The 13706-nt window shown below is 38.5% G+C and overlaps 1 long non-coding RNA gene across 1 annotated transcript; it reads right to left on the bottom strand.

Annotated features, from left to right (window-relative positions):
- Nucleotides 1–9517: 9517 nt before the first annotated feature.
- On the bottom strand, nucleotides 9518–11598 carry LOC113968101. The gene is made up of 3 exons (XR_003534375.1): nucleotides 11517–11598; nucleotides 11341–11424; nucleotides 9518–9892 (listed from the first exon to the last, which is right to left on the bottom strand). It is a non-coding gene; the product is annotated as an uncharacterized LOC113968101 (long non-coding RNA).
- Nucleotides 11599–13706: the final 2108 nt, after the last annotated feature.

Consider the following 13706-nt stretch of genomic DNA (forward strand, 5'->3'; position numbering starts at 1 on the left):
CATTATGATAATTATTAACAGTAGCAGTAATTGTAACAATAATTATTATTTTCTCACTTAATTGCCAGGAAATCAGAAATCTCTGGAATGAGCATTTTACCCAAACACAGCTTTGGATTAGTGGTAGAATACATTAAAGAATTAGGTTCTTAAAAAAGATGTTTTTCATTAAAAAATTAAAATTACAAATTTTTATTTTCTCATCTGCAGTAATTTAGGCATTTTTATAAATCAAGTATTGTCCTTATCCTGATTTTTATCACCTTTTAATTATGTTTGTAATAATTTACTAGGTCAGCCAAAAATGTATTTGCCAGTTTTCCTGATATTTTGAAAAACTCTGACATGTGACTGATGCATTTGAAAGCAGTACAGTGCACACTACAGTAGTACACCCTGTTGTTTGGTTTGGTAAATTGTTGGCTTAGAGAGGGGAGAGTAGCCTTGATACTGCCGGTGTGGAAAGAGTTAAACTAATAAAATTCTCATAGTATCCACTCTCCTCAGTGGCAAAGACCATCTTGAGAACTTTGCCATTCATGAGGCTGGGGATGATTTGTTGCCCATTGGGGCCAGTTGTTTGTATCCTATGTCTAGATGGTGGCTCTGGATGTCATGTAACTGTTAAGTGTTGTGTGGGACCTGAATTATTCCCAGGCCATTTATTTTCTGTTTTAATTTTTGACAACAACAGATAGCTCTCTGCCATGCTGTACAACAGCAATGCTCCTGCTTGATCTTATTACTTTTGTTGTTGCTTTTTTTCTTTGTTCCAATGGTGAGGTTATTTAAAATATTTTAATAAATTCTGTCTTGTAAATTCATATAAGTGACATCTTTATGTTTTTTTGACAGTAATTAACCCATAATTGACCTAAGAAATTACTAGAAAACAGATTCTGGAGGTTTCTTTCTCCTGCTTCAGGGGCTTAAGTGTTCTGATGAGGCTGAACTATGGAAGGTGAGTTTGCAAGTTAGTGGCACAACTCATGTGACTAAAGAACAGTAAGGAAAAGATTATTAAAAGCTAGATGTAGATCACAGGCTATTATAATGGCTCCAGTCATCTAATTAAGAAATTCAACTCTTGAAGTGGCTTTGTTTTTATATGCCAGCCACATGGTTTTATAATTGAAACACCCGCAGTGCATAAAACTCTTTTGAGGAGCATGCGGATGCACAGCTGTTTTGGAAATGCCTATAAATATATAGGTGTCTTAATTCTTTCTACCTGTAAATCTGCAAAGAGGTCAGAGCTGCAGTGACAATTTATGGAACAACAAGGGATATATTTGAAATTAATAAGAGTGGGAGTCCATTTTCTTATGCGGTAGAGGAAAAAGTCGTAGAAACTTAGCAGTCAATACATTCTTTCACTGTGCTGAGTAAACAGTAAAAAGAAAATGTAATTTGCTCACAGGCTATTTCATTGTAGAAAAAATTGTGGAAATGGTATCTTTTTATTAACTTATAAATATATGTGCATATATAGGACAATTTAAAGACTGGATGTCAAATACTGATGGATGTGGAAATGCCATATATATATTACAATGAAATGAATATACTTTGAAAAGAATGAAAAGTTAACTTACACATTTCCAAAGCTGAAGCCCTAACTTTTAATATAAATACAGGATTAATGAGAAAAGGCATTAGGTAGTTGTCAGTGCTAAGGGTGTCAGGGTGCAAATGTTTAAGGAGACAAGTGTCTTCACCCAGACCCAGATCTATGCTCTGTGTTGACATTTCTGCAGAGGGATGGAGGTTGCCTATATTCAGAAGTCCTGGTCTCCAGATGCTGTTGGAAAGCAATGTCCTTTCAAGTGAGCTCCATTTTAAGTGGCTATTGCTGATCCATGGGAAGTTTTGAGAAAGCTCCATAGTATCCTGGGTCATCAGTATTCCGTGTCTCCTGAAAGTCAGATGCACCACCTAAAGCTTTGATAAGCTAATGATGAACATCAAACTATGTTCACAGTATTCCTGCATGGGTGTTTCACTTTGAGCTATGGACAAAAGTGTATAGACTGACCAAGGAAGACATGGGGCTTTGCTAGGGCAAAATAAAGTCTAACAGTAGACAAATCAATGCTATCTCATCTAGAGGAGTTGGCTGAACAGGGTCATCAGTATTGATGGGTAGTTCCCTGTTAGTAGTGCCATAGCTGTCAACTACCTTGTCCAGTTGTAACACACTGCACAAAACTGTTGTGGCTCACTAGCAGCCTTATTGTATGAAATCACAGAGATATCAAACTCTGAATATCAGCTCTAAGTATAGCTGTGAAGGGGGCAGGAGGGACAAATCTTTTGCTGCTAAGTATTGCAGCACCTGACTTTTGGAGGCCAGTCATGGGAACATTCAGTGTCCAAGTGATGTATATTAGGAGCACCACACATTGCCTGGGAAGACTCAGACACCTAAAGGGGGAAAGAGGTGGCATTGCTGTCCTCTTTCCTCACCCAATAACTCAAGAGCTGGGGCAGTCATTTAACTATAGTGAGATTTGACTCTGCCTGAAGGGATTTGGAGCCACATTCTCCATTATACAAAGCAGTCAGCTACACAGGTCAATTAAATTTATGTGCAATGGAAAACAGGATGAATTTTGGGCAGGGCTGAAATGGAGATCATAGACCAGAACTCGAGAGAAGAATGGCATTTCTGCAGAGGGATGTTAGTTTTTTCTTCCCTACCTGTTGCTGAAACATTTGAACTTTTTTTTACTTGAAGGCATGATCTGAGTATAGTGAACCTAGACATCCCTTCTTTTTCCACTTTCAAAAACACTGTCCCAGTTTCTACCCCCCATAAATATGAATAACTTGGTTAGGAAAGGTGCAAGGATGAGGAAAGAAGCTTATTATCCTTTTCCCCACCAGCAATTTTTGATACCAGCTGCCACTGTGACATTGACACAGTGGGATCAAATATGATGAACCACAAGGTGCCACTTTAACTGTCACTTCAAATTCCTGGAGTCTTCGTATATTTAGTCATGTTTATTTATAAGATAAATTTCCTCTTTCTATATTGGCACTGATTTTAAACTGCCTGAAACTAAGCATTGCCTGTCAGAATGTGTCTCTCTCTTCCTAAGTATGTATCACAGTGAATACCATATTCATAACCCAGAAAATGATTCTTTCCAGTCTATAGAACCAAACATCTATTGTAGTCTCATTTACTCTCCAGCTCAATCAACAGCCTCATCTTTTTTCCTTTTAAATCCAGCAGATATTCCTTCATGTTGCTGTGAGCTAATTTCGAGATTTCCTTGAGTAATTTTCAAATCACCTGACCATCTGTTTCAAATTTAAGCATCCCAAGATGCACTCAATCTAAATATGTGAGTTATGTTGTAAATTATGTTCAGAGCTACTCTTTAAAATTATGTGGAGTTCTTTTTGTTGATAGTAACTGTTCCATGCATAGGGCTATAATTGACTTTAAAACTTGTAAGCACTTTATTATCTGGAAGAAAAAACTCAGTGTTGAAATAATGTAGATGAGGGCAAGGAACAAATCAATGCCTGAAGTAGACTCACAGACAGTAAGTTCAGAGGGATCAATTAATAGTAGTTCACTCAGAAAGGGTGAGATTGGTAACTCTGATACTCCTGCCTGGAGCTGTGTCATATGGGAGATGACCAACAACAAATCATTTCCATCAGTTCAAAAGAAAGAATAAACCCTAACCTGAAGTTTGTGGGTGGGTTAGTTTCTGTTAGGCATGTTATATAAGAATTGACATTGGTGCCTAGATCAGATGATCTTATATCTTTTCCAGAACTTCCCATCTAGGACATTGTAGGTCTAGGACAACTTCAGTGAACAGAAGTTGTTATTTTCTAATGAAAATTGAATTTTTAATACAACATACATAAGTTCAGCTTGGAATTAAATAATCAAGTTTCAACAGAACAAAAGAAATAATAGGCATTCCTTTTGTGACAGAAAAGCAATGCTTGGACTGACTGGGCCGCAGAAAGTAGGAGAAACAGAAGCTTTCACTGAAGAAGAAAATACTGCAAGAAAATTTTGCTCTGCTGACTCAACAGACCTCTGTGAGGAGAATGAAGACGCTAGTCTCCACAGCAGTTAATCTGGGACCTTACACTGTACCTAAAATTTACTTTTATAGCTAAAAGAGATCATCAGACCTTTATAAGGCTATTGCTTAATGTCCCTTGGCTCCAGTGTGGCCCATTGTAAATATTATTGTCATGGTAGAGATAGAGTTAAGGTTGTATGTAATGTATTATAGTATTTATTTATGTGTACAGTCACTGTAATATATATTCCTTCCCCCCATATTGAGTCTTGTGTTTTTGTCTGGAAAACCCATCTCACATGGGATTGAGATGTGGGAGGGGGGCTAGGAATCAGGAATTGGATTTTTGGGCTCAAACCATGACAACTTATCTAATGAGCCTTCAGACCAAAGCAACACAATTTCAAAAGCATTTATTTTCTTACGTGAACACTGAGCTCTGCTGTTTGTGTGGATGACTGATGAATAAGAGCTGCACTTACAGATCCAAGAAGTGTCAAGTCAGCAAAGGAAGATGTGATGAGTGCATTTGCTCTGCAACTACCATTAAGAAAATACAGCTGGATGAGGTGTCAATCAAAAACTAGATCAGGGCACAGCTTTCCAGGGCACCATCCAAACTGGCCTTGAACACTTCCAGGGATGGGGGATCCACAACTGCTCTGGGCAACCTCTTTCCAGTGCTTCACCACTCTCACCATAAAGAATTTCTTCCTAACATTAAATCTAAACTCACCTTTCAGTTTAAAGCCGTTCCCCCTTGTCCTGTCACTACATGGCTTTGTAAAAAGTCCCTTTACAACTCTCTTGTAGTCCCTTTGGGTACTGGAAGATGCTCTAAGGTAACCCTAGAGCCTTCTCTTCTGAATGAACAACCTAAATTCTCTCAGCCTGTCTTCACAGGAGAGGTGTTCCAGCCCTCTGATTATCTTCATGACCTCCTCTAGATCTTCTCCAGCAGGTCCATGTCCTCCTTATGTTGAGGGCCTCAGAGCTGGATGCAACACTCCAGGTGGGGTGTCATAAGAGCGGAGTAGAGGGAAAGAATCCTCTCCCTTGACCTGTTGCCCACACTGCTGTTGATGCAGCCCAGGTTTGGTTGGCTTCCAGGGCTCAAGTGCACATTTTACAAGTCATGTTGAGCTTCTCATCCATCAACACCCTCATGTCTTTCTCCTCAGGACTGCTCTCAATCTTTTCATCCTCCAGCCTGTATTTGTGCTTGGGACTGTCCCAATGTAGGTGCAGCACCTCATACTTGATCTTGTTGAACTTCGTGGGCTTTGCATGGGTTCCACCTCTCAAGGTCCCTTTGGATGACATCCCTTCCCTGCAGTGTGTCAAACAGGCTACACAGCCCAGTGTCATCGGCAAACTTGCTGAGGGTGCACACAATCCCACTTGCCCATGTCACTGACAAAGATGTTAAACAGCACCAGTCCCAACACCAATCCCTGAGGAACACCACTTGTTGTATTCTCCCACTTGGACATCGAGTCATTCACCTCAACTCTTTGAGTGCAACCATTCAGCCATGAAAGGAACAAGTATAGTTTACTAGCACTATTACAGCCCAAACAGTAAACATGTGTGAGGAGTGGCTGAGGGCACTTGGTCTGTTCAGCCTGGAGGAGACTGAGGGGAGACCTCATTGCAGTCCATAACTTCCTCATGAGGGGAAGAGGAGGAGCAGATACTGTTATCTTCTCTGTGGTGACTCGTGACAGGACCTGAGGAAATGGCCTGAAGTTGTCAGAGGAGGTTTAGGTTGGATATTAGAAAGAGGTTCTTTATCCAGAGGGTGTTTGGGCACTGGAACAGGCTCCCCAGAGAAGTGGTCACAGCACCAAGCCTGACAGAGCTCAATGATACTCTCAAGCATGTGGTGTGACTCTTGGGGATGGTCCTGTATAGGGCTAAGGATTGGACTTGATGATCCCTGTGGATCCCTTCCAACTCAGCATATTCTGTGACTCTGTGATATGTACTATGATCCTGACTATTTGCAAGTCCACAGAAAGCTCCTGTATGTTTTAACAGGAAGTTTCTCTTAAGAATTCACCCGAGGACACTCTAAAGTATTGGCCAGCCAGTGTCTATCACAAAGAGACATTTTAAATCTCTTCATATTTATCTGCATTTCATATGATTTGCTACACATATATGAGTAAGAACCCTTTATATATGACAAACCTCCTCAGAATGCCAGAGGAAAGCTTGGTTTAATTTATTAAGAAGGTTAGGATTAAGTAGGTAGTGCAGACCTAAAATCCATAGTTCTCTACCTGCTTATTTCTGTAAGGTGGAAGGCTGGAATTGGCACAAGCTTTTAGTAGTAGAGAAGATGGAACCATTAGACAAATAACTGGACAGAGAGAGACACAGATCAAGAAATTGTGATCATTAGGCAAGGAAGTAAAAATTTAGTTTTATTTTTAATAGAAATTCCTTTAGCAAGAATTGCATTTTCTGATGTTTTTCATTTGTTAATAGTAATATCAGCCAGCAAGAAATTCTAAGGTTTCATGGATGGGTGGAGATCTCAACACACTCTACATGAGCTGAATGAAGCAGAACAGAAATTGGCAAAACAGGGTTATTAACTTTGTTATTTAATATTCATAATAGATTGATACTCCAAGAATCTAAACAAGTTCATTCTGCAGTAGTTTTTCACTTAGTCTTTTTTCAGCAAGTTTAAGCTCTGCAGGCCTGACCTTACTGTCTAAACAAGACACTAGAAAGTCTATGACTTAAAGAAAGTTTAAGGTAAAAAGTGAAGATTAAATCAAGTACACAGCTTTCAGCCAGTTTGAGTTTCAGCATGAAGCTTTCCAGGTGTGAGGACACAGGGAAATCATCACATGAATTAGAATGATTTTGACATTGGTGGGAGGACATTGACAGTAAGTTTGAAACCAGTCTTCCAAGGATCTTAGAAAGGAGCAGAAGGAGTCGAATATGTAGGAAATATTTTTGGGAATTCTCCAGTTCTCTAAAGCAAGAGAAGAGAGAAGGTGACACATTGTGGGAGTTGGTTTTGTGCCAGAGGAGAATGGTTCTGTTCTGTAGGACATCAAGTATCTACTTTGGATAGCTGCATCTCATCCCTGGATGTACCCATGCCTGGGATGCCAAGTTAGTTTTAACAGCTAAAACTGCTTTAAATACCCCATAAAGGGAAAATTCCACACAAATTGTCATGGAAGGAGAATAATTTCAGTTGTTTTATAATTTAGGAACTTAGAGGGAAACAGAAGCTTGTAGCTGTCATTGAAGAACAAGTCCAAGACAATAATCTTTATTCTTCTTTCTCTAATCCTATTGCTTGAAGACCTCTTCCAAACTCATCAAACTCATGGCCCCTAGAGCATGGATTTTTAAGGTGTATCAGCATTAGACACGTTCCTAATTACAGCTGCTTGATCATATTGATGCCTTCTGACAAATTTATGAATAAATCTTACAAGTAGCATATTCTTCATTCTGGCATTTTCTGAACATGCTTCTGTTCTGAAAACAGTTTCAGAGCTGAGTTACAGTTTAGAGGAGAAATGTTCTTCAGTAAGAAAACCAGCAACTTCAAAGCAATGTTTTGTTTTTATTCAATCCTTTCTTCAGGAGAATCACTTGTCGTTGTTTAACTTTCTTTTTTTGTAGACTCCATTTCAAAGAACGACAGTAGCTTCAAATTTAGAGTGGATTCAAAAGGGTAGCAGAGGGGTGGGGAAGGTATCTGGGCTGATAAAAAGAGTTTTGCCTTCCTGACTTTTTAACTCAGTAAATTGAACAACTTCTATTGTTTTTGTCATATTTCAAATGAAATTGGAGCTGTTGAGTTTATATTTCAGTGAAGGACCAAACGACACAGCATTTATGCTTAAAAAAAGAGTTTCTGTTGTACTTTGAACCATTTGTTGCTTTCTATTTTCCCACAGGAGAACCAACAAAATACTTTGTGTGGTATTCCATGTGCGCATTCTCCTCTGTGTTTTGAAAGTTTTCCTTTCCATTTTGATGTTCTATAATACTTTAATTCCATAGACCTTTCTTTCTAGACTAGACTCCTTTCTAGACAGTACACTCCATTGTCTCATTTGTGCAACTTTATGCAAGAGCAGTTTCATACTAGAAGTTGTTTTTGGAAATGTTTAGGGACACACAGAGCTGTCAGAGTGACATTTTCTCATCCTAATTGTACTGTTTTCTAGACATTCTCCATGAATTTAGACTTTTTTTTTTACTCACGTTCTCTGCATAAAATTTGTGAGCCAGAATAGACTGAGGTCAGAATACAGTTGCTAAGAATAATGTATCTGTTATTAATCAGCATTAGAAAGTAAATGAAATTATTTTCAGATATTCTTACTTTCTGCAGAATTTGTTAATTTTGTTCTTTCATGTGACATTTAGGCTGAACTGTAAGGACGTTGCTGGCTACTCAACCAAGTAAATATGTTTTTTTTAACACTGTCTCCTGTCCTTGGGCTGGAATACAATACGGCAAGAATGAAGGAGTTTTCCTCAGTAACAGTGTTCGAGGAGTTCTAGAATCCCCTATCACAAGTATTCATTTATTTCCACTAGCATGTTCCATCCCAGTAAGGCCAAGTGAGCTGTAGTCTTCAACATCCATTAAAGGAGTGCTCCTTTTGACCAGTATTTTTTATAAGCAGTTCTAAAACCTTTACAACTCTGACTACTTGAAATTAAAATACCAAAAAAATATTTTTAGAAATTAAGAACAGAACTTAAATTTTTTAAGACCTACTTGTACATCCAGTTTTTATTTTATGACAAGAATATTCTACTATTTTAGTTTCATATATGAAACTGGTTTTCATACTGTGTCAGCATTTCGTACTTGAAGTTTTACTATAACACTTTCATTCATTCAAAACCAGGAATTTTTAAATAAAAAGAAAATTCCGGTAGTATAAAAAAAAGTTGATTTTATTTGGAAAGTCATATTTATAATTAGACAGCATGGAAGGGAAAAATAAGCCATTAATTATTCTTAAATATTTATCCTCAGAAACCCATATATGGGATTGTTTATTTCTATACTGATCAGTTTGTAGTTTTAACTATCCAATGCTCATTTAAGCATTAAGATGCATCAATTGGAATGTGTATTAAAACATTGCAGCATTTAGGAGAGAAAACTTAAATCATTCTCTAAAAGTGCAAAAGGGATTTCAAGAATGAGGAATAAGGTGTGGATGGGGTCAAATAACTCACCCACAGGCACACAGGAAGTCTCTGTCACGGCTCTCAGCTGAACCTGGTTCTGCATGCCAAGTGTGTCCTTCACTCATAGAGCTTTGAGTCTGCATTTATACCAGCCATTACACATTCAAATAAATGCAGTGTGAAGTCCCATATATATATAGATATTCGGTTCTCACATTGCATATTCAGAGAAACACACATTTATTATTAATGTTGATAATGAGATAATAAGCTGTCACGGGGGATTGTGATGAGCAGCATCAAGGCAAGCCTATTGCTAGCATCCACAGTGGAATTTCTGCCAGGGAAATGTAATGAGGAATACTAGGGGAAAAAAAGAAAAGAAGCAACAGCACCTGGTAGTGTGACGGGTGTGTGGGCCGGGAACACTATCTTGGGAGATCAGCAGTTCTGCTTGTAGACATGCAAAGTTTAACCTGTCATTTATTTTTTTTGGTAGTTTTCCTTTTGAAATGAATATTATGCTCGTTATAGGTGCCAAACTGACAGCCCTTAAGATTGAAGTTCCTTCTTTCAAAATCAGTCATAGTAAGCAGCAGCAACAGAAGCTTTTCCAGACGTGCCTGTCAATAAGTCTTCACCTTGGCCAGGAAAAGATGGAAAATAGTTAAAATTCATGTTTATTCTCTGTGTTTTACCTGTTAGCAAAGGGACTTTTGTTGCTACTTGTGTTCTTTCTACTTTCACTTTGGAAATGATTTGGGATCAACATGTTTGTCTTCGGTCATTAACAAGCCCTAAAGAGGAGAAACATTTGATTGTCTTTATGTCATGTTGTGATTGATAAGTGACCCCAACTTTAACACTGACCATGTACCACCATCATTCACTAGGCAGTAATTAAGTTCTGAAGGGTCTTAAATGCCTCATAAGGAAACATTTAATGGAAAAACTGAAAGAAACAAACTTATTATACGTCTAAATATCAGAGAATATACCACAATGTGTGTAGCTTTCTTATTTCATCCCTTAATGCTCTTTTTTCTCTTACTTCATAAAATATTGGCTTCCAGTCCCTGAATTCCATGAAAGCCATCTGCTAAACTCCTGCTGATCTGCCTTTCTGTAGGGCAGCTGAGTTGTCTGATTTCCAGGTGTGGTTTATTCTGCTCATAATAGAAAACAAGACAGGATAAAAACCTCCAGAATGTGCCTATTTCCTTCCTCTGCTCTGTGGAAGGATCAATTCTGTCTAGTCTATTCCTGATGGATATTTGCCTAAGATGATATGAAAAGCTTCCAAAGAATGAAGTGTCTTTAGGGAAGGAATGACCCTCCATAAAACACTGTACCATTTAATATAGGCAGTGTACTGGGCAAGACAGGCAACCTTAATGGTGTGAGTGCTATCAAATAATTTCCTCACTAGCCTGCGAAGGATTAGTCAAAATAGTTCTTCCTATTTTACTGAAACTGGGATTGTCAGTCTCCTAGGAAAATTAAACCCCAACTTTCAGTTACATTTTACTGGGCTTTCAGCTATATGAGTACCTTTATCCTCATTTAAGGCTTTACTTGTCTCACAAAGATATAGCAGCACGTGAAGACAGAGGCTGAGGTTATATAAGGGTCAGACTAAGCAAAAAACCAAGAATGAGGATAGTGGTGATCTTCTTCATTCCCTAGTTAACAGCTGTAAAATGGGAACATGATATTGATTCGTCACCTCTGCCTCATCCATCAAGTGTGTGCTGACCTACAAAGAAACTTAGATGCATCCAACCTAGGACTGAGAAGAACTTCTGGACATAGTGGAGCTCAAAACTAAGGATGGGCTTTCCCCGTTTCATGGGCCCTGGAGGCCAATGGCTACATTGAAATTCAAGCAACTGTGAAAGGCCAAGTGAAATCTGACTCACCTATCCTGTGAGTTACTGTTCCCTGCGCCTGTGACTCTTAACTTCTGTATCCTCACAGAGGAGAAATCCCAAAGGAAGGACAGCACACAGGCTTTCATAGACCACAAATCTCTTTCAAACCACAATCTCTTCCACTGCTTCAATAAATCACAGCGATAAACCACTGTTACCCATTCTCCTCTAGAAACCAACACTGGCAGAAATTGGGTCATTAGGAAATCCGCAGAACACAAATCTGGGAAACAGCAGAATTCCTGAAAGAGGGCCAGACCACAGGGGAATTAAATGCCAAAAATCAGAGCTAGCTGTCTCAGTACAAAACCTATTTTTTTAATATAAGATTTACTACAAAAGAGATGAAGTTAGTGACAATCTCTTGATAGCCACCCAAGAGAACCTGTGTAGAGGAATGGATGGTGGAAGGGGAGGATTAGAATGCTGACGGGCTCTGTGGGCAATGTTAAATATTCCTTCTGATTATGACATTGTAAATGTGACTAAATTAGAACTGGTGGTATGGGAACAGGTACTTGACAGTCACTCTGCCTTTCAGTTCTTTAGGCTTTTTTGATCAGAGAAAATGTTCAATTTATGTTTTGAAATGTAAATGGAGTTTTGTCTCAAACAAATCTCATGGACTTGTATGTTACATTTTTAAGTAAAATAAAAAAAAAGCAAAATACGAAACAGTCAACCCCCAAAACTCTTCCTAAACTCTCATTGTGATGTATTGCCCTGGGAAAGCCTGTCAGGCTGTTTAACACCTTTATTGCTTGATCCTGGGAGCTCAATTTATTATTTACTCATCCTTCTCCTGTCACTGGCCATGACCACATATCTGCTTATATTATTCCTAGCAGGTTTTCCAGCACACATTTGTTCAAAAATCAATCCCTTCCTAGATCCATCATTTCTGTCCTGCTTTTGGGTGACATGTCTCAAGTGCTAATCTGCTGGTGGCAGCCTAATGCTATTTACAGTAGCACCTGCTTTTGCCACATGAGAAAAGAAAGGCTTGCCTCATGTTTCTTCAGCCAAAGCACTGTAATAAATAGATGGCATGGACAAATAAACACATATATCTCTCCAACAGTACAGAAGTTCCCTGTTGTACATTCATTTATGTTCTGTAAATTTTCACATGGGTTCACCATTCCTCTGGGAAGATGGTTCTTCAAAATATCAATTCATCAGTATTTGTTTGAATTACTGTCATTTTATGCTACCTTGAGCTTACTTTCATCCTATTACTTATATTCTTAAGTGATATTCTAAATCATTCTCATCTTCTTGTTGCTTATTCCTCTCTATATTTCTCAATATATGAATTTTGAGTTTTATTCATCTTTCTTATTGTTAATTTATAGTTTAAAGATTTTAAGATATGCTTTTGGGTAACTCTTTTGATGGTATTTTTTTTTCACACTTAAATGTGAAGTCATATCCCAGAAGTATGGAGAATGATGTTTATCTGAGCACTGGCCTATTTTTCTACCATATCTCATTACAAGCTACTGCACAGGTTTTTTACCTTTCTTAGAACTGGCCTTTCCAAATTGTTCATCTCTTATGTAGTATTGAATAGTTACCTTTTTGATTTTGTGAATTTGCTGATCCTGTTGTGTTCTATTTTAGTAGAAACATGAAATCATATAATCATTTACTTTGAAAAAACCCCTAAGATCATAAAGTCAGACTAATAATCCACCCCTGTCGTGTTCACCACTACCATGTCACTCTACATCTACACATCTTTTAAATACCTCCAGGAGTGATGATGCAACCATATTCTTGGGAAGCTTATTTGAATGCCTGACAGCCCTTTTGGTGAAGAAATTTTTCCTAGGAAAAATTCCTAGGAATGTCCAATCTTTTGGCCATTTCCTCTTGTCCTGTCACTTGTCACCTGAGAGAAGAGGCTGACCCCCACCATGCTACAACCTCCTGTCCGGTAGTTGTAAAGAACCTCTTTTTCTCCAGGCTAAGCACCTCCAGCTCCCTCAGCTGCTCCTCCTCAGACTTGTGCTCCAGACCCTTCCCCTGCTCTGTTGCTCTTCTCTGGACATGCTCCAGCACCTCAATGTCTCTGTGTGAGGGGCCCAGAACTGGACACAGTATTCAAGGTGTGGGCTCACCAGTACCAAATCTTATCCTTGTTTTCCAAGACACTTAATTCAAGTAATTTTGATCCATTTGCACATTTTCTCTGATGTTCACAGTTTACTTACTGAGTTGTCAGGCTAATATTGTGCTAAATTTTATGAACATAAATGAAAAGGAGGCTTTACCTTAAAGGACATGTATTGTAGGTTCATAATCAATGTGATGGGTTGACTCTGGATGGACACCAGGTGCTCCCCCAAAGCTGCTCTGTCAGTTCTCTCCCCATCTCGTCAGGGGAAAGAAAATAAAATGAAAGGCTCGTGGGTTGAGATAAAGACCAGTGGAGATCACTCACTAATTACAGAGCTGACTTGGGGAAATTAGCTTAATTTATTATCAGAGCAGGATAATAGGACAAACTAAATATTCAAAC

Source organism: Neopelma chrysocephalum, unplaced genomic scaffold (genome assembly GCF_003984885.1).
Source record: "Neopelma chrysocephalum unplaced genomic scaffold, ASM398488v2 Primary Assembly neopelma1_66, whole genome shotgun sequence".
NCBI classification, from domain to species: Eukaryota; Metazoa; Chordata; class Aves; order Passeriformes; family Pipridae; genus Neopelma; species Neopelma chrysocephalum.